General features: G+C 33.0%; 1 protein-coding gene across 5 annotated transcripts in view; it reads left to right on the plus strand.

Annotated features, from left to right (window-relative positions):
• Positions 1-23,769, plus strand: part of MGAT4C (MGAT4 family member C) — a 389,392-nt gene that overhangs the window by 39,282 nt on the left and 326,341 nt on the right. Inside the window, exon 2 of one of the 5 annotated variants that reach the window (XM_057429368.1) lies at positions 15,430-15,548. The exons of the other annotated variants lie outside the window; for them this stretch is intronic. The gene's annotated coding sequence lies outside the window, so the exon portion shown is untranslated. The remainder of the gene's footprint in view (positions 1-15,429; positions 15,549-23,769) is intronic. 5 annotated transcript variants of the gene reach the window in all.

Genomic DNA, 23,769 nt, shown 5'->3' on the forward strand with positions numbered 1-23,769 from the left:
AATTTTAGGAGATCAAACTTAACAAAATTGATTTATTTTGTCAATAAACAAGACAAGCATTTGCAGGTTAATGCATTTACATAATACTTCATCATTATATTTACCTTAAGAAGATAATGTGTCATTTTGGATTTCTTTCTGATTTTCTTCCTATATGCTCTTAATTACTGTTACGTAAAATTATGCCTCTTACTTTCTCAGCTCTTAGCTAGTATTTTAAGAGAATTTTAGACTTAAGCTACAAAACAATCTATGTCTTTCAAACAATATTCTGGGAATTTTTTTGAGCAGAAATCAGTCAAGAAATGTTCCAGTGTCTATATCATGTTTTTGGTAATGAGGTAATTGTTTCTCTTTTGAAAAGAAAAAGTACAACATAGTTCGTGCATGTGAAATTCCAGAATTTGAGTGATCTGCCAAATAAAATTTTAGTGAAATTAATTTAATCAAAGCTTGTATGCTGGATTTTAAAATCCGTGACAAATATGAAGGGAGTTAGAATGTTTCGGGGACGAAATTTTCCTGTTGTAGACCAAAAAATGTTTCACTCTTCAGTGAGAGTAGATAAATATTTTGCATTGCTAAAGATCGGTCTATTTTGTTATTAAATATAACTTGAAAACCTGATTTTAACTACTTTCTGAAATATCTGTATTTAGTTCTTGGCTTTTTGTTTCATTTTGTTTTGATTTCTTAAGTGAGTTCCTAGAAAGGCTTGTTAGAAGTATTCAACAACAGCAGAACAATGTGTCTTGATCGTAGAACTGATACTTTTAATTACCTTTAGGCAATCCACATTGATATGACTTAGAACCATATAATGTGTTTTGGCAAAATTTGTAACAGAAAGGGAAATTTTAAAAGTATCATCACTCTGCTTTACATCTGCTACACTTTTAATAAAAGTTCAAAGAACAGCTATATAAAGAAATAGTAAATCTGAGTAGCTAGAGCAGAAAAAGAAGGTAATTCAACCTTAAAACAGTTGCTCTAGGTAACTGGAAAAAATATAATAAATAATTATTTACTTTACAGCTGTGCTTTCACAGGGAACTGCTGGGCCAACTGGACATTATTACTAAAATTTTTCAAGGGAAACAAGAACAATCTTTAAGATGAATAATTTCTGAGCAATTAGAAACTGGAAGGAAAAGAGAATTCAATGCCAATTAAGGTTGATTATTCAATGAATAAACTATAATCTATACTCTGTAAGGAAGATCATGATTTTTAACCTTGGGTTTGTCTCATTTCATAGCCGTGCACCTAGTATGTGGCTTTGTAAATGGGAGAATAGCTGGCAAGAGTGGTCAGTCTTTTTCTTGAAATATTGTAAATACAATTTTGTCTTTGTTGAAGTTAATTTCAAAACTCATGGTGGAATTTACTGCGGCTAGTGCTTCATCTGCAGTGCTTATATGATTCAGAGATGTAAAAGTAATTATGGGAAATAAAATGGATGACATGCACCCTTGAAAATAAAAGTCTTTTGAACTGCTAAAACCAAATGAACAGCTGCTTACAGATATTTCATGACACATTCTTTAAGAGTCCTGATGCAAATGTTTGTCACTATAATAACAGTGAAGAAAGCCTATTTTCCTCTCTTAAGTTCACAAATACTGGCCTTATAAATAGCGGTCGCTGCTGCTACACAAACTCTTATGTTAGCATACATTTATGCTCCTTATTTCTTCTCCAGGAAAGTAAGGCATCAATGAATCTCAGGAATTCAAAATAGCTCATCTGTGCTGACAATTATCAGTAGCATAGTATAATTGCATTGACTTCAGTAGATACTGTTGCCAGAATGCCGACTCTGCCCACTAATTATGTGGACCCTAAATGAGAAAAATAAACAGAAGTGTACAAATTCAGTACTTTCAGACGTAGTGACAGAGGAATCCTTTTATGTACAGGTAGCTTTTTTATTGTTTTTTTTTTTTTTAAATTTGGAAACCACTTCACCGTATAGCATATAGACAAGTGTAACGATTATCCTCTGATCTGAACATAGTTCTTGACAGGTTACTTGTGTATTCTAAAGTCCTATGCTATTATCAGTATATCTTTTATCTTTTGTTTCTTTATCTGTCTTTGAGCCCTTAGTTTAACCTGCTGTAAGAATCAACTTGGAATTTTTCAAGGTTTATTTTCTTCCTTTATAAAATGTTTTGTAAGAGAATATTCTGTTAGGTGGGGGAAAAAAAAATAAAATAAAAAAAAAATACCGGTTTCAAATGTTTGAATTTCTGGAAAAAAAAGGAAATAATTTTTTATTTTTTACCCTAAAAAAAACAATGAAGCAGGGTAAAGTGCTTTCAATTGCTAAACTGAGCAATTGGAATAAACTGTCAGGCTTGTATATGTCTGGTTAAATATAGATTTCATGGTGTAGGCATCTACCACTGAGTTAGCCATTGCAAAATCTCTTTAGAGATGTTGGACGTCTACGCTGTACAGCTAAAGGGGTTTGGGGAATGTTTCTTCCCATGCCAAAGTAAGTCAGATGAACTGCATTAACTTTGTACTGGTGATAAATAAATCTGTTACTGCTGTGGTATGAATACTGGTGGATTGGATAAGCACTAGTTTGGTAATTGACTTGTTTTGTCTGCAATTCATTTAGTCTGGAAGCGTGATTTTAGGCGTGCCTTTAGTACACATATCACTTGATAGTAAAAAGAGAACATGAAAACTGTTTTTTTCACAGAGAATTGACAATTGTTCTTTATCAGATTTCAGTAAAATATACTTTATAAATTTAGTCATTTCCATATCTGAGCTACACATGCTAAAACTGTTTTTTTTTCACAGAGTATTGACAATTACTCTTTATCAGATTTCAGTAAAAATATACTTTATAATTTAGTCACTTCCATATCTGAGCTACACATGATAGTCCTAGCACCAGAAACAGAGCAAGATTTCTTTAAATTCCCCCGTAGAAGCCAGATTTGAACCTAGGGTAAAAGTTGTCCTTGATCAAGTACGACACCAAGCTGCCAATCTTTCAGACATGCTCCGTAAATCTAGGATTTCAGCTGTGCACACCCAGAAAAGGGCATGCCTTCAGCTAGACAGAAAGAAAGCTGCTATAACACATCACTACTGCATTGTCAGAGATCTCCAAACTAACCCCATCCTAGCCTCAGTGTGGTCATTTCAGTGGTTCCGCTGATTAGTTCTGCTGAAACTGCAGCTATTAGCATTACATAAATGCAGCTCATGCAGTTTTCAGAAGTAGAGCGTTTTTCTGTGTTTTCTACTATGCAATGCCATGTGAAGACAACAGCTTTGTAGCTCTTAGCTCAAGGATCTCTGTATAATGTCCCCTCAGGTCTTAAATAGTTATTCGTTTTCTAAAGTACAAAAAATAGTCTGTACTCTTCATCTAAGGTTTTTCTAGTGCATGCGGAGAATATAATGGTTCTCTCCACTATTTCAGTCAATACACTTGACTGTCTGAATACTCTCAGAACATACCATTAATTTATTTGCTTTATGCCTGTGAGGGAAAACTCCTTCACTTTTCATGAATTTATTTATTAAAATAATTCAGTAGACAAATGTCCTTCATGAAAATTATCATTTTTTTATTTCTTCATGGTGCTTGAAATCACTATTTTTCTTTTGTTTCATAACTGCCAACAGTCATCAATTAATCACAAACAGACCATCAATAATGAATTAAGCATGAGGCTGCTTTCTTTGCCTCTGGCCATCCCTCCAGTATCAACCTTTTGACGACTAGTAGCTTCACATCCTAATGTCTCTTGAACTGGATCTTGGAACGGTATGTTTTCTGTCAGTTTGCATATGTCATGTTCTTTATTTTGGGGGCACTCCGCTTGGCAGCAAAAGTTTTTTAAGCTAGCATAGCTTAATAGCATTTTTTTTTACCAAAAAAGGAGACATGACTTTAAGGGCATCGAGCTCTGTTCAGCAGAGATCTCACTAGTATTTCATACTAAGCTAATCAGCTCCTACTATTTTAGTGCCTTCCCCTGGTGCTTTAAAGTTTTTCTGCAAGACAGGAGATTAATTCCATCAGTAACAACTTCATTTAGAGCTTGACTAGCTCAATGTACAAAGTCTCTGCTTTGATTTCTGATATGTAAAGAATTAGAAATATTTAAGTTGTATCTTTCACATTTTTTTGTCCTGTTGTTCTTTTGCTGACACAAGAATAAACATCACTGGGTAGTTCTAATTAAAATCTTATTGCTTCTTCTTGAATATTTATTTCAGAAGTACTTATGTGGTGTTCACGAGGTATGCTTTATGACTTGACAATTTTTTTCTGAAGTACCTGCAGTAATTAGGTTCAGAAACTCTATAAATATGAAAATAGACTAACATAATTAATATTTCCAAGCACTTTACAATTTTATTCACAGTAGGCTTTATTTTAGTTCTAACACTACTTTTTCCTCCAGTTTAAGTTGGAACAGAAGAACAAACGATGAAACTCCATTTATTTTCTCTTCTATCTTGAGCTTTCTCTGGATTGAAGACATCAAGGATACTGGTGGTAAATATGATACATGGCATTCACCTGCCTAAAAGTATTTGCTAAATTCACTTAAATCTAAAACACAATACCTTGGAATTTTTCCTACTTAAGTAAAAAAGAAGTAAAGTGAATATATAGTCTTTGAAAGTCTTTGAAGATTCAATAACTTTCCAAAAGGTGTCCAGAGTTGATTTTACATTCTTGTCTTAGCCTGTATTTAGTAACTGAATTAAAAAGGTAGTAAATTTGTTAAAGGAAAGGTTAAAAAAAAAAGAAAAGAAAAGAAAATCTGACATCAAAGAAAAAATCTTTCAATAACCTTTAGACTGTAGTATATTGTGGCAAAATAGTAATAAAGATATCCATTTTCTGCCAAGATTTGTTGGTCATATTTGACTGTAATCACACTAATGAGGCACTCCGCTCAGCTGAATGACATGTTCTTTTGCACTAAAAATAAATTACTCTGATTTAAATTAAAAAAAATAAGTATTTGACTTTTTGAATCCACATTAAGCTGCTTCAGGTATGTACTCACGGCCCAGAAAGCCAACCATATCCTGGGCTGCATCAAAGGAAGCCTGACCAGCAGGTCAAATGAGGTGATTTTGCCCCTCTGCTCTCGTGAGATCCCACTTGGAGTAGTGTGTGCAGTTCTGGTGTCCTGAAAAGATGAAGGACATGGAGCCACTGGAGAAAGTTGGAGTGATTTTTTTTTCCCTCCAATTTTGTTTCAAACAGCTATCTTCATACATACTTAAATAAAAGAAGCCTCAAAGCTTGAAGCCAAGCTCAAGCTTCACCTAGGTATTGCTAGGTGAAGCAAATGAATGAGTTAATTTTCTTACACTGGGAGAGATAGAATTATGTCCATTTTGTAGTCCACCTCCTATTCTGCTTTATTCTCTCCATCTGAAAAATAACTTTTTTTTTTTTCTGTCTATCGGCCAGGGCTAAACACAGACACACAGACACAGACACAAAAATGAATAGTAGAAAAAACATTACTTTAATGCGAATAATCATCTTGACCCTTTTTCAAAATAATACCTTTTTCGAGAGCATGTGATTTGTAAAAAAAAAGATAGTAAGGTAAAGTCTGCTAGGAAAAAATGAGCCAGAAATGACCAATTTCAATGGAAGTAAGAATTTTATCCATCTCCACAGTTATTGTGTAACTCCTGTGTGGTTTGGGAATTGCAGCCCTGTTATATTAATTATAATTAAGGTATGTCTATAAATATTTTATACCTATATAATATTCAAACATTAAATGTCGTAGTAGTGGTACATGGCTAGTTAAATAACAAGGTAGGTGATCTGGTCTTTCTTTGTTTACTAAATTCATCCTATCTGCTTTACAAATCGTGAAAGCAGGAGTGATTTGTAACACTCTGAAATGGCATGGGCAGATAGCATTCATATGTACTGTCAGCCAAGTGGCAAAGAACCCTGGATTGCTAGAGGGAGCAGCTTCTTTACAGGCTTCCTCCTGTCTGACTTCATTTTCACAGATTCTATTGGGAGCAGTCATTTATAAAGAAGCTTCCTCAATCTTGAATCCTGGTAGAGGATAAAATTTCTGCTAATTATTGTAATTGCATGTTTCAATCCATTCAGGAGCACCAAGAATTAATCTTATATGAAATGTGATCAGCAGACAGGTCCTTTAGCTTGTTAATTTGCTGTTTACTAAATCACTATTTTGTTTTACTTTTGATGCTTGAATAGATTCATCTTATTCCTGGATTCAATTGAAGCTTACTTGAGTTGTTTCCAACTAAACTGTCAGAATGAAAAAAAAAAATCAACAGTATAGTTCCATTTTGTGGTGGTAGTAATATAAAAGTTATTTACATGCTATGATTTATATTAGAACTGCTATTAATTTAATGCAGATATTCTTTTTAACAGAACATGATTAATTGCAAAACAAAGTGTAACTCCTTTAAGGACTTAATTCAGTTACACAAACATGAAAATTCCAAGGACTTTCAAAGAACATATCTATTCAAAACTCACAGAAAACTTTTCAAAGGGAGAATTTTTACTTGGTGCAAAATTAATTCTACCTTTAAAAGTCTATAATAATATAGCAGTTCCTGTCTTTTGAGCGCCTGGATCAAAATGTAGATATTGTAACCTGTGCCATAGAATTGAAAAGATTTTAGAATATCTGTAGTAAAGACTGTTAAACCAGTGAATATGTTAACTGAAAATGCTGCTTCCAGGAATATGACTTTGTTATAGTTACTTAGCTTTTCTATTGATGCAAATTTATATTTTTTTATATGTCTCTGATTTTAAATGTGGGAATTAAAAAAAAGCAAGAATTTAAATAATAAACTTCAACCTCAGAAGAAATAATATTTTCACCCTAAATTTGTAAAGTAGTGATCCAATTTTGCGGTGCATTGTCAAATGCAATTATATACACTAAAATACCATCCTAGCAAAATCACTTATAATCACCCTTTTCTTTTTTTTTTAATTGCTTCAGGCTCAGTAGACCAGATACGTTCAAACCAACCACTAAGTTAGGAGTAAGCTTCCTTAGTCAGCCAATTTATTTCATAGAATCATAGAATCATAGAGCCAATTTATTTTTTTATCCTAACATTTACAATTGTAAGTTGTAGCTGACATGCATTGCAAGATCCTGCACCTGGTTTGGGGCAACCCTCAATTTTAATACTGGCTGGGGGATGAAGGGATTAAGAGCAGCCCTGAAGAGGATTTTGGGATAGTGGTGAATGAAAGCTGGACATGAGCCAGCAATGTGCACTTGCAGCCCAGAAAGCCAACTGTATCCTGAGCTGCATCAAAAAAAGTATGGCCAGCATGTTGAGGGAGATGATTCTGCCCCTCTGCTCTGCTCTGGTAAGGCCTCACTTGGAGTATTGCATTCAGCTCTGGTGTCTGGGTCTAGAGAAACCCCACAAGAATGATCACAAGGATAAACACCTCTCCTGTGAGGAAAGGCTGAGAGAGTTGAGGTTATTCACCTTAGAGAAGAGAAGGCTCTGTGGAGACCTTGTGGCTTTTTGATACTTAAAGGCACAGGTTGCCAAGAGAGATAGCAGATGGCTCATCCCTGGAAACATTCAAGATCAGGTTGGATGGGACTCTGAACAATTTAATCTAGGTGAAGATGCCCTTGCTCATTACAGGGTGTTTGGAGTAGGTGATCTTTAAACCCAAACTGTCCTATGATTCCATGGTACATAATCTATACAGACTTAGTCTTTCTTCAGAACAGTTATTTTTAACACACATTTTTCTGTCCACAGGAATTGAGCCTATCAATTGGTCATATTCTTCTAGGTCACATAACACTATTCGAAAGAGAGTGGACAAAGTGAATCGCTGTTACTTCTACTAGATTTGTAAATAGAACATTATATGTTCATTTAAAATTACTAATTAAAAAAAAAGACAAATTGAAATGAAAATTTGGCATAATATTTAATGTCATAGTTTGAGATGTAGGCCTTTAGAATTATGCGGATTAGCAATCAAATAAACTATGTAACATATAAGCTTGGCAAGCCTCTCAGTCTTCTGAAACATAACTGAATTAGATGAAAGACAATATGCAATATACAGAAAATAGTAGAGTTCATCATCTGCGTGGAAATATTAGTCAATGTAAGAGTCTAATGTGTGTAGCATGAAGATGAGGTGAAGTAGAATTTTTAATTTCATACTTTCAGTTGAAATATATATAATCTCTCAAAATTATTTGCAATTTTCTTTTTTCTCTCTAGTCATTTCCTTAGTGACTTCTAACATTGTTTTTCAGTTCAATCTTAACTGTAAGCACCTTTGTCTGTCAAAATATAAAAGACACTTTCTACTTCAAACTACATGGTTATATATTTTTAATTGGAATATATATATAAAATATATATATATATTTTGTTCTTGGTCTTTTTCTCTGCGTTTCCTCAATTCTCTGCTGGTGAACAAAATGTTGCCTGAGAATCACATCTGAGACCTGTTATCAGCATACACTCAAGTTTATTTTCTATCTCTGCCTGTTTCAGTGCAAACAAGACTTAAGAACACTTGGTATATGCATGAACATACTTGTAAGAACAAGGATACTTGAAAACATGAGGGAAGTCTCACTCAGTCTTCTGAAGGAGAGTTATAGCTCTTCATCCAGATCTGATGGTTAGGACATTTTGTGACCTAAAGATTTCATGTGACACCAGAATTAAATAACCATATTTTTAATCTTTATTTTCTCCTTTCAAATTTTTACACATTCTTTTCACACAGAACATAAGATGTGTTTTCTGCTGTGTTTTTAACCCACTTATAAAAAGCCTGAAAGATGAAGTAGGCTTTATCATTATGAACAAAATTAGATTGCATTTACAGTGGTAAAGCTGAGAACACTTTAATTTCTTAAAAAAAAAATTAAATGCACTCAACATATCTCTGATCATACTATTTCATGTGCAACTTAATTACAGCTCAGTTCTTATTCCGATCCCACCAGTTTGCCTTATTAAACCATACAAATGGAGGATTTAGATAATCACAGATTTATAGAATCATAGAATGGCTAGGGTTGGAAGGGACCTTAAAGAACATCTGGTTTGAACCTGCTTGCCACGGGCAGGGGCACCTTCCAGTAAACACTGAAATATTCCTATGATTATTTTTTTTTTTTCTTTTTTTTTAATAATTTGATCTTGGTTTTGGACCTGGAATTGTTTAAACAATTTACCAAACAGTGTCTAAAAAATGTTATTTTTCTTATTCAGAAAATTAAACTAAAGGTCTCTTTATGAGTATTGAGACACCAGATTTTTTAAAAACTGGACACTTGAAAAAAATAGAAGGAATAAACACTCAGATTGTCTCATGAGATCATTTGAAGATAGTTGGTACTCAACATGCCACCTAGCAAAATGGTGAAGACATCAGATACAACAGAGATAGACTTGAAAACCTATAACCAGAACAATGATAGTTAATAAAATCTCTACAACTCTGACTTTTGATGGGTTAGGAGAAATCATCTTAAAAAGAGAACATTTATTGCCTAGTTTGGATTATTTGTCGTGAACTAAGTCTTTTTAGTCAAGACATTTGGTATCTTAGGGTGAGCTCCAAATAAAGTACTCATTTTTGTCTATAGATCCTGTAGCTTCTGATTTTATTCTTTATAGTTGATTTCATTTACCAATGAATTTGTTTCCAGAGAGAGTATGACTCAGACATGACTCAGAATTCATTACACATGCTTTCAAGAAGAAAAAGGAAAAGAACGATTTGTTTTCTGATTACAGTTGTCAATGACACTGCAGGCTCCCCATTTTTAAGTGACAGTCACTTCTTACTGAGAGAGCTGCAGATATGCCTCAAAGATAATTTATCACAATTAGAATTCTATCACCACAGAAGAAGGACGTATTGCATATGCTCATGTGTGTGATTGTGAAGGTGCAGAGGACTACTCATCTGAGCTGAGCTAGCCCTGTGGTTTGATTTAACAGTAGGTGTTGAATATTCAGGATAGAATATTAGTATAATTAGTGAGAAAATTCCTAAAATGGACTTTATAAAAAATAAGCATGCTATGGTATTCTCAAAATGATGGATTAATGATTAAAAATGAGAGAGAAAGAAACTAGACCTCTATAAATTATATGAAAGGATCACTTTGAGAAGCATTTCAGTTACTAATGACTTCTTATTTTTAAGGTTTATTTTTGACATCTCCATTTAAACAAGTCAATCATTGAACTATGTAACTAATTAACTGAAAACTTTTTATTTCCTTCTACTTACCTGCTGAACTACTCTACTAATCTTTTGTAATAAGTATACATTTGCCGCAAGCTGTGTTTAATAGTTGTTATACAAACATATTTTTAAAAATGTAATTTCTATTATGTCAGATACTTCTACAATAATAATAAATATTAATAGAAAAAAATCAGTCTATGGCATGTTAAAAAGAACTTTTCAAAGAGGAGATGATAAGAATCCCAAGTTCAATCTGTTTAATCAGTAGGTTTTTGTTTATTTTGCTTACTTCTGGTTTTTTGCTTACTTTTTATCAGTGTTTTGCTTACTTTGGCTGTTCCTGGTTTAATTTTGTATAGGTTAACCTAGCTGCTTAATTGCACATAACTTGTTTGCTTGTTTGTTTGTTTTTATTTGGGTATATGTAAATACATTTATGAGTAACGAGCAGTTTGCTTTTTAAATGAAAGAAAATCATTCTTCATATAAGCTGAAAGGATGCTGCTTTATTAAATATCATTTTCACACAGTGTGTAAGAAGAGTATCATAAGCTAATACTAATAAAGTCTTATTCTGTATTTCCTGTACTACATATGATATTTCACTTGCAACTTTCAGATGAGAATTTAGTCAAGCAAGACTATTGTGATGACAGAAATTCAGATGATATTTTCACTGCCTTTATGTTATATTATGTATGATTTATATAAGAGATACAGTTGAGAATTATTAGAAAAAGAAAAAGATCAGGTTATTTAAAATATATCTTTTTTCAAAATAGAGCTGTTTTAATAAAAATATCAGCGTGGAAGCTTTACTGAGTCCAAGACTGAATATGTATGTATGTATACAAACCCACTGAGAAAAAAAACAGTGAGAGGGGTCGCTTGTGGACTGTAGGAGCTCCAGGAACAAATCTCCCTCCCTCTCTTTGAGTTGGTAGAATTAATTTGCTTGGGTTTCTTTTGTGCCAGGTGATGTTCCTATACAATAGATATGAGATTCATGATTTTCCAGCTCTTCTTTCTCCTCCTCTGGAATATTTGATAATATACAGAAAATAACATAAACAGGAGGAAGTAACTACTTTTACAGCCTGAATGTTGCTTTCTCACCAGTTAGGTGAGCAGCAATTCAGTCCCTACTCTCAATAAGGTGATACAGATCTTGAACTTCAGTCCATCCAGGAGAGATTAGCCACATCAGTACATCTTTAGAGGAATTCTTGTGTTTCTTTTCCCTTCCCACAAAGAAGTCAACTTCCTTTATTTGCAGTCTAATAGTGGATGGAAATTGATGTCAAAACACTGGAAATCTTTTGCTTCTCACCCGATCTTAAGAAGAACTACTCAAATGTCACAACAGAACATGGTACAATATACGATGTAAACTGTGACTTTCCAGTAACAGTAAAAAGGCATAGGCTGGAAACAGTATAGGTTGATATACTGTTCAGTGGTAAATTTACCACTGAAGAGCAACAAGATTTTTGAAGATAGAATGAATCAGAGAAAAGATGAGCTGGGAACATATTGAGACTACTGATATTTTCTGGGAAGTGGTTCCAGATCTATGAATAGGCGTATAAAAGACCATAAAGTTATATGTAATTGAAGAGATGGAAGGAAAGGGGTTAAAAGATGATAAAGGAAGACATTTAATACAGAAAATATGCCCCAGTGATGGCCTTAAAAAAGGGGCAAATGTAATCTGTCAACATAAAAGATTTTAGATGTCCTGAGCTATATCAAATAATAATATTTAAAAAAAAAAAAGCCTTGTTTTCCCATAAAATCATTGAAGTAGAAGTAGATTTTGTCTTTAAAATGGTATAACTAAGTCTAGTTAGGCTAAGCAATTTTATAATAAGATTTTTAAAATTAATTAAGGTTGCTGGATTTGATGATTTTATCTTAGATGTTTGCTGTGGGCATCAGGTGCCTCAGGCTTTACTTATCTTTATTCATCTTTACTCTCTATCAGGAAAGAACAGTTTTGATGATACATAAGAAAAGTACATGTTTTCAATGCTCCAATATTCTTTTAATATGAAAGCATCACTACCAAACTCAGTTATTGCCTTACTAGTCAATGATGCACAAGGTGTGAACTATGATGTGAAATGAACTTCCATGGGTTTCTTTTCCTTTATTTTTCTTTCATCAGCTACCTGCTAGTCTTGTTACTATCAATTCACTATTTATAACCAATAAAGGTTCTTCAGTGAACTTTCTTATTTTAACATTATTTTTGCCCTATTAGTATTCCTTGTAACATTTTGCCAGTCTTCTGTTCACTGCTCCTTATCTTCTACTGCAAGGCTTAAATCACAAAATGTCCTGCTTATTGTCCTTCCACTTTCATTTTCAATACTATGTTATCATAAACCTTCCATTACTTTAACAGCTCTTCATAAAAACAGATTAAGAGATGTATATTGCTTCCTTTTTTTTTTTTAAGAATTTTACTTTGTATCATCTCTTGAATCCATAGTTTTTTCTATGTTGTTAATGATGTTTCCCCTTAATCCTGAGGCTTGTGAGGTCTAACGTTTAAGATTAATTTTAAACATACCCAGGGCCACTACTGAGAGTGGTACTTGCTCAAATTGAAAAGATGTGTTTGTATGTTTACACTTAAGTAAAATTCTTGATTATTTTGGCAAAGGAGAAGATTGGAAAGTTTAACCAAATGCCTTCTTCAAAATATAAAATGTATGCTTAAGAATTTAAGGTATCATTCTTCAGATTTGGAGATACAGTCACATAAAAATGTTTATGTGCACAAAAGTAACAGAGATGACAAGGTGCCAAATGAAATCATTGACAATATTTACTATCAATGAGAAGTGTAATTTCTCAAAATATTGCACTACCAATGTGTTTTAGAAGTAATCTGAAATTTCATAAATGACCAAATATGTCTTTGGTTTTAGTTTTCCATGTGCTTTATAATAATCAAGAGGCTTTTATTCAGCAGGATGAACTGTTGGATTCTTCTTATTTTTTTTTTTTTCCCTGACTCAAAATTGATGCATGTTTGTATCACTGGGTTTCAAAGGCAGCAGCATAAATTAAGATTCAAACATCCTGCTGTATGTTATTTAGCTTTTCTCAAGTCCAGCATCTATATTATTTATTTCAGTTGAAGAGCTGAAATGTCTTCAAAGTTACCTGATCTTTAAACTTGTAATTTAAGGCAAGTAGCTTTACCTCAAATTCCTTTGATATATTTCATTTGAGAAAAGGCCTGAGGTGTTCAAAGAATTTCACAGACAGAGTGAGCAACAAAAATCTATTCCTTGAAAGACAGGGAAAATATTTTTTTTCCTCCTTTGAAATCTGATTTTAGGTTACATGTCAAAGTATTTTATTTTCATTTCATTGAAGATCCTTGTTATAAAACATTTGTTCATACAGTGTCTGCGTTTGAGAACAAAGTTCTACACTTTAAGTTATTACATGATTCAATATGATAAAGCACTTTGTTATTTTACCTTACCATGTCTTATTTTTTTATTGATGATGCTTTTCTTAATCATCATTTTCTTTATATGGTGAAAGTGATGAATATTACACCTGGGATGGGGCAATCCAGGCACAGCTACAGGCTGGGCAGAGAAGAGATTCAGAGCACCCCTCGGAGAAGGGCTTGGGGGTGTTGGTCAATGAGAAAATGAACATGAGCCAGCAGCGTGCGCTTGCAGCCCCGAAAGCCAACCATATCCTGGGCTGCATCAAAAGGAGTGTGACCAACAGGTCGAAGGAGGTGATCCTGCCCCTCTACTCTGCTCTTGTGAGACCTCACCTGGAGTACTGTGTGCAGTTCTGGTGTCCTCAACATAAAAAGGACATGGAACTGTTGGAACAAGTCCAGAGAAGGGCCACGAGGATGATCAGGGGATTGGAGCACCTCCCATATGAGGACTGGCTGAGGAAGTTGGGGCTTTTCAGCCTGGATAAGAGAAGGCTGCGTGGAGACCTCATAGCAGCCTTCCAATATAGGTGAAGGGGGCCTACAAAGATGGCAAAGAGGGACTCCTCATCAGGGGCTGTAGCAATAGCATAAGGGTTAATGGATTTAAACTTAAACAGGGGAAGTTCAGCTTAGATATAAGGAAGAAGTTCTTTACTGTGATGCTGGTGAGGCACTGGAGCAGGTCACCCAAAGAAGTGGTATATGCTCTATCCCTGGCAGTGTTCAACGACAGAGCCTTGGGTGACATGGTGTAGGGTGAGAAATCCCTACCTATGGCAATGGGGTTGGAACTAGTTCGTTCTTTCCAACCCTAACCTTTCTATGATTCTGTAAATCTATGATCCTACTCCTTTGAGCATAAGCTTTAAGTATTGCAGGATTACTTATGTGGAAATTATTAATAACTTTAAGTAAAATCCCCAATTCTTTTGTATTTAAGAAAAAAAAAAAAAAGAAATGGAAAAAAAAAGTCATTTTTAGATTTTTGTTTAGTATCATTTGAAAGTTATTATCATTTGAAAGCTAATCCTGAATATCTAGATGGTATTAATAAAATAAATAATGATAAAAAAGTTTCCTGCCTGGTATTTTGTGCACATCATACAATATGTCAATAACACATGTTATACTTGCAACCAATCTCTACTTTCCAATTTTGGAAATTTTTGTCTGCCTGTGTTTTTTTAAATTTTTTTTTTTTAATACATCTATATATCTGCTTTAAATCTGGTCCAATCCTTCCTTTCTGTAAAACATATGATATATAAAGAATTACAACCTTGAATAGTATAAATTTCACACTCTCCTGCGATGAGTCATGTAATTTGCAAGTGACAAAATCTGAAAATTGCTTATTATTTTCTTCCTTTTTTAGATCTATAGAAGTCTTTTTATATGTATACCCAGTCATGTAGCTTTTATTTATAAATTATTTTAAACTTTTCTCTTATTTTTATTATTGCCATTCTGTCTAAATAATGCATTCTTAACTTCATGTTTACCTCCCCCTATTTTTATTTTTCAACACATGCGTCATTCCTCTCTGTATCTTATTCTTCTTATGTTTTTTCCACTTCACTTCTAACTGTTTATGTGTCCTGCTCAGTTGTCCCATATTTCTTGAAATTCCTGTCTACCTTGCAGAAAGGACTTTTAAATATTTTTGTTTCAGATTTATTTCCTGAATACTTTTCCTGAAGTTGAGTAGTTCCAGTTTGCCATCTAAAGAAGTACTGTTCATGACAAATATATATTCAAAAGAGAAATAATCCTGCTGCACCAAGCAAGAAGGTCATGATAATACCTCATTCATTTGAACTGGCAATATATGTTTTCCTTGAAACTTATTCCTATGACCTAGCTGCAGAATTAAGTCTAATTTTGTTCTTTCAGTTAAAACTTAAAAGTTTAATTAATAGGTTTTATCTTAAGAGAAAAGACAAGATGGATAATTTCCCCTTTGAGATAGATAGTAACAGCAAGTGTAATTTATCTTTTTTAAAGGAATAGCAATTTGATAATTTCAGGATTGCCTTGTTTGTCTCAATTTTGCATAGAACTTTGCCTAATTATTTGGCCACATTTTTCTTGTGAAGCTTTAATAGGGGAATTTGCTGGACTAAAAAAAAAAAAAAATTTACTAAATTCACAGTCTTGAATTTCAGTACTAACATGTTGGTTGAAATCATGGCATATATCCTAGCAATAAAAATTAAATGTAGGTTTACACATCATAATGTAATTATGTAAGTACAACGTAATGTGTGTAAGTACTAAAACTGCGTAGCTGCATGGTTGGTAAGTATAACAGCATCAGTAACAAAATGAGAGAAAGGAATAAACCAATAGATTCAATCTGCAGTCATTCTCTCATAGTACTGTACTTTTTCTCACTGTAATTTCTGTTTTTCTAAGTGTAACATGTAATTAATAAGTGTGTCACAGGCTGCTCTAATTAGAGATAATATTTATCACAATTGGGATTGTGAATTCTGATTATGCTTTTATAAAGCTAACTTAACCTCTCACATGTTCCTAATAAAGATTGAAAAAATTGTGTCCATTTTACCAAAACACTTTCTGGCAGAATAATACATTACCTGTGTCTAACAGCATGTTTACCACTTTTGGAAATGGACAGATGATTTGAGATCTTAAGTATTTCAGTAGATATATTAACACTGTTAAAGGTATCAGCTGAACTGTTAATGAAAATGCAGTCAGAAAACCGGAATTTACTTATTCCAAAAGTGCCCTGGAAAGACTGCTCAACAAGGCTGTTTCCCCTGGCACAGAGTATGCACTACCACATTGTTTCACTAAATGGCTGCTTTGGCACTAATGATATGTGTGAGTTTTGGCTCATTTCTGATATACCCACATAGATACAGCTTGACACTATCCATAAATATATATTTTATGTAGCTCATGAGAGAGAAATACTGTACACAACGTCATGGCTTTACATAGTCCTGTTTCTGCAGTTATTAAGATTTGCATTTGTAATCAATTTTAATTTCAATTTATAACCCATCATGTTCATTTGGAATTCTTTGTGCTTGCAGTAACATCTGTGCTAATGAATTTTGTGTGATGCCTCATGAATAAATAATAGTTCCTTCTAGTTTTGCTGAAAAAAAAATCAGCCCTATATTACTGATATCTGTTTAAGAGGTCATCAAATTGAAACTGTTTTCTGCAGTATTTAATAAAAGATGCTGTATTATATACACCTGACATAAATGACCTATAGAGACAGATGCTCATTATAGAGCAATTAGATAAAACATCAAACACATCTTGTTCCACATCAACAATTTCATTTTTTTACAAAATAATAGTAAGAGGAGCCAGAACAGGCATTTTGTCTTGCTATGCATTCTATACTTGAATTAAAGTTGGAAACGCTTAAGAAGAACTTTCATTGCTTGTTTGGATAGAAGTTGATCTAATTTCCACTGCCTAAAATTAGTCTGGAAAAACCTTTGAGAATGGGCCCGTAGGATTTTTGTATTCAGGACAAATTGAACAGCATCTGGTCCAATAACATTTTTCAGTAGAGGCAGTTAATTTACACACTTCAGCACATCCGTTTTTTGAGCTTCTTTGAATATGGATATATTGAAGATAGGATGTAATCATTCTTTTTCTGTATGGTTTACTATTTTGTTTATTTTATTGTTTGTTTTTTTTTTGTGTGGTTTTATTTTGTTGTATGTGAAAGAGAGGAACTGTTCTTGTTGATGGGGGATAATGGAGGGTTTTTTAAGTAAAGCAGGAACTGTCTTCCCTCTCCTTTTTCTGTTAATATATATATAATACATTACTGTATCAAAAGATGGTGAGATCCTGGAGACATTTCTTAAGCAAAAGTGTCAATGGGATACTATTAGCTGACTTACATCAATATGAATTTCTGATAACAACATAGCTCAAACCTTACAATGAAAGACAAAACAATTCACTGCCCAGTATACACTGAGACAGATTAGGAATCATAACAATTAAGCAGAAAAAAAAATAGTTCTTTTATTATTGTATTAAGTATTAGTTTTGCACAGATGTCTATTGTAAATAGTGTTTCATCTGATACCTTAAATCCTGTTAAAGTGAAAAACAGAATTTTTGTTTCTCATAGGCAACACAAAATAGATCTTCAATATTTGAAAAAACTATAAACAAGATCATCATAATATACTAAATTCAGGATTAAGAAAAAAAATAGAAAAACTCTTCACTACCATCATACAACAGTTTTCTTAGATTTCAGAAACCCAGGTGTGTAGCATCAAGTACTGAAGAGAGAGTAAGGTAATTCTGAAAATAAAAAATATAGTTAATGAAGTTTGAGTTGAAATAATGTAATTCAAAGAGATTGTTAGTTTTTATTTTAACTTGTATTATTACTAAATACCTGACGAATTGAACATTAAGTGCATTCACTATATTAACTTTTCCATTGCGAAAGTTGAAACTTCTCTAGGTTAAAACCTAGGTAAATGCATCTCATTATAAATATATGCAGAAATAGATTGTCAATGCTTACCTAGCTATTGTAACTGGTGTTTCAAAAGCTATAGGCAATACAACGTTATTACAACAAATCAAACCACAGTAATTTTCAAGAACATAAAATTTGCATATATTACCTTGAACTGATACCTGACAGAGTGAGTGGCATTTCTGAAGCTATTTCATATTATGCTTAATCCTTCAAAATGGCAGGGAAAGCAGTATAAATGCTTTAACATTTGCTTGCCTTAATGAAAGAGGTTAGTTTTCAATGTTCTGGTGATGTGTCTGCCAATTTGTTTTCTTTTTTTTCTTAATGAACTCAAGTTGTTTATTAGTGGCTTAATATATTTTTCATTAGTTTCCTAGCAGCATAATGGTTAGAAACAGGTTGGCTTTTCTCATTTAATAGTAGATTTACCTTTTTTAATGTCTTTTGTCTTACATGGTTCAGTAATTTGGAGAAATGAAAACAGTACAGTAAACAAATTATACTTTTCATCTGTTGTGCTTTTCTCTTAGCTCTGTGTGTAGAGTTAATGTTCGAAAAATTTCTGTGAAAGGAAAAGGCTGAAGACTTGTTCAGCTAGGAACTGCATAGAATTAGCTGATAAGAGCAACTTATTTCAATTTACTGAATCACTCAGTAAATTCATGGAGGTTTAGTCCATTTTGAAATATCCTTTCCACCAGATTACCAAGTCTGAAATGCAGTCAGCCTTCTAAAGGTGAGTCATGACGCAAGAAGGCCAGAGACAGAAAGAAATGCAGAGACCATGTATCTGCTTTAATTTGTGAAGGTTTCCTCTGAGAATGGAAATCCTTTGATTTCTTCTTGTGTGGGTACACTTCTGTCCTCTAGCTTTTTCAATAAGTCCCTAAATGTAAGAAAAGAAAACAACCTTTGCTAATGATAAAGGGCTCCTCTTCCTATTAGATCTTAGCATCAAGCTCCTATTATCTTTGACTCGCAGTGCACAGCCTGGATCTAAGGAAAATCCCCTGTAGAGAGTAACATGGCTCTCAATACACTTTTCTGAAAAATAGAGGTCATGGGTCAACCTTGAAAACTTGATAGCTTGAAATTCCTGCTGTTTAGCTGAGTGTGATAGTCAATTGCCCCAAACAAGTCTGGGTCAGAAGCTCTAATTACTACAGGAATATTATTAGAAATGAAAGGTTTGGTTTTCTAAACCTAAAACTCAAGTTCCTCAAAGGACTACCAGGTAGCAGTTTCTCAATGCTCCCAGGGTATACTGACTTAGGGAAAAAAAAGATTTTAAGAGAGTCTTCCTTAATTTTGAGAGTTTAGTCTGTTACTATTTGAAGCTTCCTAAACTAGGTGGAACCCTAGCCTATGTGCTTAACTTTGCTTACATTTTTAAAGTCTGAAAGTTCAAGAATATTTATGCTGTCTTCTGATAAATAGTAAAAAGATTTCTAGGGATCTAACATAACTGCACCATTTTCATCTTCCAATATGAACACTAATTACCTTTAGATAATTAATTAAAATCATTATGGTGACAGTATACATGACCTACATTTTTGTGTTCAAAGACAAATCTTGAGTCTTGGAGGAACATAGGCCTTTAAAACTCTTCTTCTGTCATTCATGCTGGTAATTGTGTAAATGAGTCTCACTTGGAATATAATCAGGAACATGAAAAATATTCTCCATACAATTTTCAGTAATCATATTCTTTGCAATCTTAGAAATCATCAAAATATTCTTGTGACCATGGGTTGAATTTTCATCTTTTTTTTTTTTTTTGTTCAGGAGAACAACTAAACTTGTCTTTACTGCTGAGTTGGCAGAAGTACATAATTTAACAAGAATGAATAGAAGTAGGTGTCTTATCACTGTGTGTTTATCTGTTCACTAGCAGATTGTTTTGTATTCATAGGATATCTACCTTTATAAAAGATGTGGGAAATAAAGAGCATAGGCTCTAAATATTAATATTTGCTATAAATATGAATTAACATTCTAGTTAAAAATAGAAAATATGACTTAGTTGTTGAGAATTTCATACACAATGACAACATAGCCATTAACTACAAGCATAGTTCCTCTCATCCCTTTCTTTCCCCTACTTGTTTTTCTAATCAAGGACATGCTTTCTGCCCTGAGACAGGTGGGAGTTTAACAATTACTTGCAGCTCTAACACCAAGCAATTTCTTCTGGGACTGCTATCTATTACAGTTCAATTTTCTCAGCCACAGATGAAATGATCAGAATGAATTTGTTCCTTCAGAATGAAACAGAATGAATAAACTAAATGTGATTGAAATTAACTTACATAGCAATCATACCTAAACCAGTGGACTCCTTTGGCACATAAACACGCTTGAATGATAGTATTCTAAAAGAATAGCCCCTTTCCTATCAAGCATTCAGGAGGCTGTAGTTTAAAAGTAAATTCATATTCTAAGTATTGAGTGTGGCAATTGTCTTTTCAAACTCCAGCTTATACAAGTGGAACCATTAAGACAGAACTAGTCAATGTAAGATGCCTTTAAACAAACTATATTGCCTATTTCTCAATATCAATTTTGCCAAGGCTCTGACAGTCACTAATACCTCAAAATAACAAGACATACCCATGCACTGAAAAAAATATGTATAAGCAAATATTTATTGTTAAGCAATGAACAAATGTTTGAATTTAACCTGTAAAACATTTCTGGTAGGTGATGAATTACATGGTCTTTTTGTTTCTAAGGGCCTGAGATGACACATATTTAATTTATAGCATGCATGAAAATTCTAATAAAAATATAGAGGTTTATATGATATAAAAAGACTAAAAATAATAAATTAGCTATTTTTCCTTTTTGTGTCAAGCTTTATCAAATATGAACTATTTTTAAAGAGGTTGGTGTTCAGAGGCTCCCTTTTGTAACACAGCCAAAACATAGAGTATCCCTTAACACATGTACATAGTTAAGCTAATGTTAATAATTCTTTCCTACACATAAAAGAAAACAACCACAACCTAGCTGACTTCTGAAGTAGCTGTGGTAATCAACTCTACTAATATTTCATGAATTCTACTCAGTGTTCTTGCCTTACGACAGTATATAGCTAATAAACCCAAATGAATGAAGAAATCTGTGAAGAGTTCCTTCACCTAACAGCAGATGTATTCTCTTCTGGCTGATTATTTGAATTGGTGTCACTTTAAATCATTCCATTGTTCTAGGATACTGAGTCATAGGGGAAGTACACTTTGTGTGAGTTACATGAAGACTGTGTTTCCCTTCTTACTACTTGCTCATTTGTGCATATATTTGCACTGTTGCTAAATCTCAGCTTTTTTAATTTTTTTTTAAACAGATCACCCACATCATTAGGTAAGAAAATTTCCAGTTAAAGGTAAAATAAATAAAATAATGAACAATCCTATGTGGTTTATCTTTACAAAAAATCGAGTTAGTACTATTGGTAAAATCAATTTAATGGATGTAGCAGTAGGGTATTTGGAAAATTAAAAGCCATTCATATGCAATAAAATGTTATGCAGTTTCTCTGTAGATTTTTCAGGTCTATAATCTGACCTTGAAAATAATGATATTGCCTGAAAGTCCTGAAATATCTGCATAACTAAATATTTCTGTTTATCTTCAGAATAATGCTGCTTCACTATTTCATAGCTACAGTGTTCAAATACTGCAGTGATAGATTTTCTTTTAGCTGATAAATAGATCTCAGGTTAAAATAAATATTTTTATTGCACAGAAAATTCTGTTGGGCATTTGCCATATCTTTATGTTTAAACTGGGAAAAGTTATTTACATTTTTCATTAAAGGTACTAAGGAAACTTTGATTTATAAGCACTGATGCAAAACTTTCTTAAGATATGCTTTCTTTGTAGTTGTATAAAAGTTGATTGTTTGCATGTACCACATGTGATATTTGCATTCATATACATATATATAGAACAATAAAATAGAAATATCTTAATATGCATGTATTTATGCATATATACAGAAAGTTAAAGGTGACTGTTATATATAGAATTCAATGAAGAATTTTCCATTAAGCAATTTGATGCTTATCTGTTTGCAAGATTAAGGGGTTGAAGTCACAATAAAAAAATAACCTGGTGAAAAAATTTGAAAACCACCTTATATTCTTGTTTCACGTACCCATCTGGACTTGACTGCACTTAAGTAAATCCCACATGCAGTGTAAGAAGGGGCAGTCACATGGGTGGGGAGGGAGGAAGAGGAGGAGATGCTAGAGAACAATATTGCACAGTGCAAGCCACTCCCTAAGTACACAGAAAAAAACACACATTTATGGAGAATCTAAGATATGTGCAGTAATGTTTAAAATACCATAAAATATTGTTGCATCCTTTGCTTAGATATGCATTTATTAAACGTATAGTGTTTCTATGATGCAGTGGTTACAGTAAAAACGTTCATAAGTACTTTCTGAGAGAAACATCTTAGTGATACACAGCAACCATGAGCATAATTTGAAGAATGAACATAAAACCAACACATAACTTTCTGTTAAAACTGTCTATCCTGTACTTCAGGACAGCTGGGCAAGGTGAAGAGAAAGAATTCATGTAACTGTTACTCAAGGAGCAATCATGAAGCATATATCAAAAGGTGGTAAATTGTGGTTTGTGTAATATTATCTTTGCCATTTACTTATTTGACTTTCACTTTGTTGGTTTTTGACATCATTATACTAGAAATATTAATAATTTTTATTAAAAATATGTTTTGATTTCAAATCTTTGTTAGTGTATGGTTACACTTTTATACACAATCACTGCTTTCTAATCTCTATTTTTCTGTCAGTAGAATTCGCATTTCTCCTGTGTAGGCACAGTCAGATCACACTGATAAAGACAAGGTTTATCTTAAGTCTTCAGTTTGTATATTTGTTTAGACACAGCCTCTTGTGGTTTTTGTATTTGCAGTTATTTTAAACTGAAGCTGTCATATTTAATTAGGCAGCTTTTGAGTAAATATTCTTCTGTGATTTCTTCCTCAAAAATATAATTCTGTGAGGGAAAGATAACTCAAATTTACCAAACAGCCGGATGGATTTAATATAGTTCTGTAAACATAATATCCTGATTATATGTTTCTTCACTGAATATTTTATATTCAAGATTTTACTTATTCTGATGTATACTTGGCTATCTTGTTCCAAAAAGAGAGAGAATGAACACTCTTGTGTTTTCCTGAAGATACTTTTAAAAATATGGATTTTCTTCACTGCAGAAAGTCCCATGAAATTGAATAGACATCTTTAGTTAAGCTCTTATCGGAGACTAATTAATCTCTAAAGAATACACGCACACTTGCACACAAATACACACAGAGTAAGAAAGTACATGTTTTGTACTTATTCTAATTATTAAATGAAGTCCTGAAAAATTTTCGTGGTTTGGGTGATAAGTAATGAAATGGAAAACTACAGACAAAAAGTAATATATTTTTTAAAAAGTAAAATTGCTGCTGTATATGTA

The sequence above is a fragment of the Pezoporus wallicus genome, unplaced genomic scaffold, assembly GCF_028554395.1.
Source record: "Pezoporus wallicus isolate ANWC-B61680 ecotype Strahan unplaced genomic scaffold, APGP_CSIRO_Pwel_v1 contig_5069, whole genome shotgun sequence".
In the NCBI taxonomy this organism is placed as follows: domain Eukaryota; kingdom Metazoa; phylum Chordata; class Aves; order Psittaciformes; family Psittacidae; genus Pezoporus; species Pezoporus wallicus.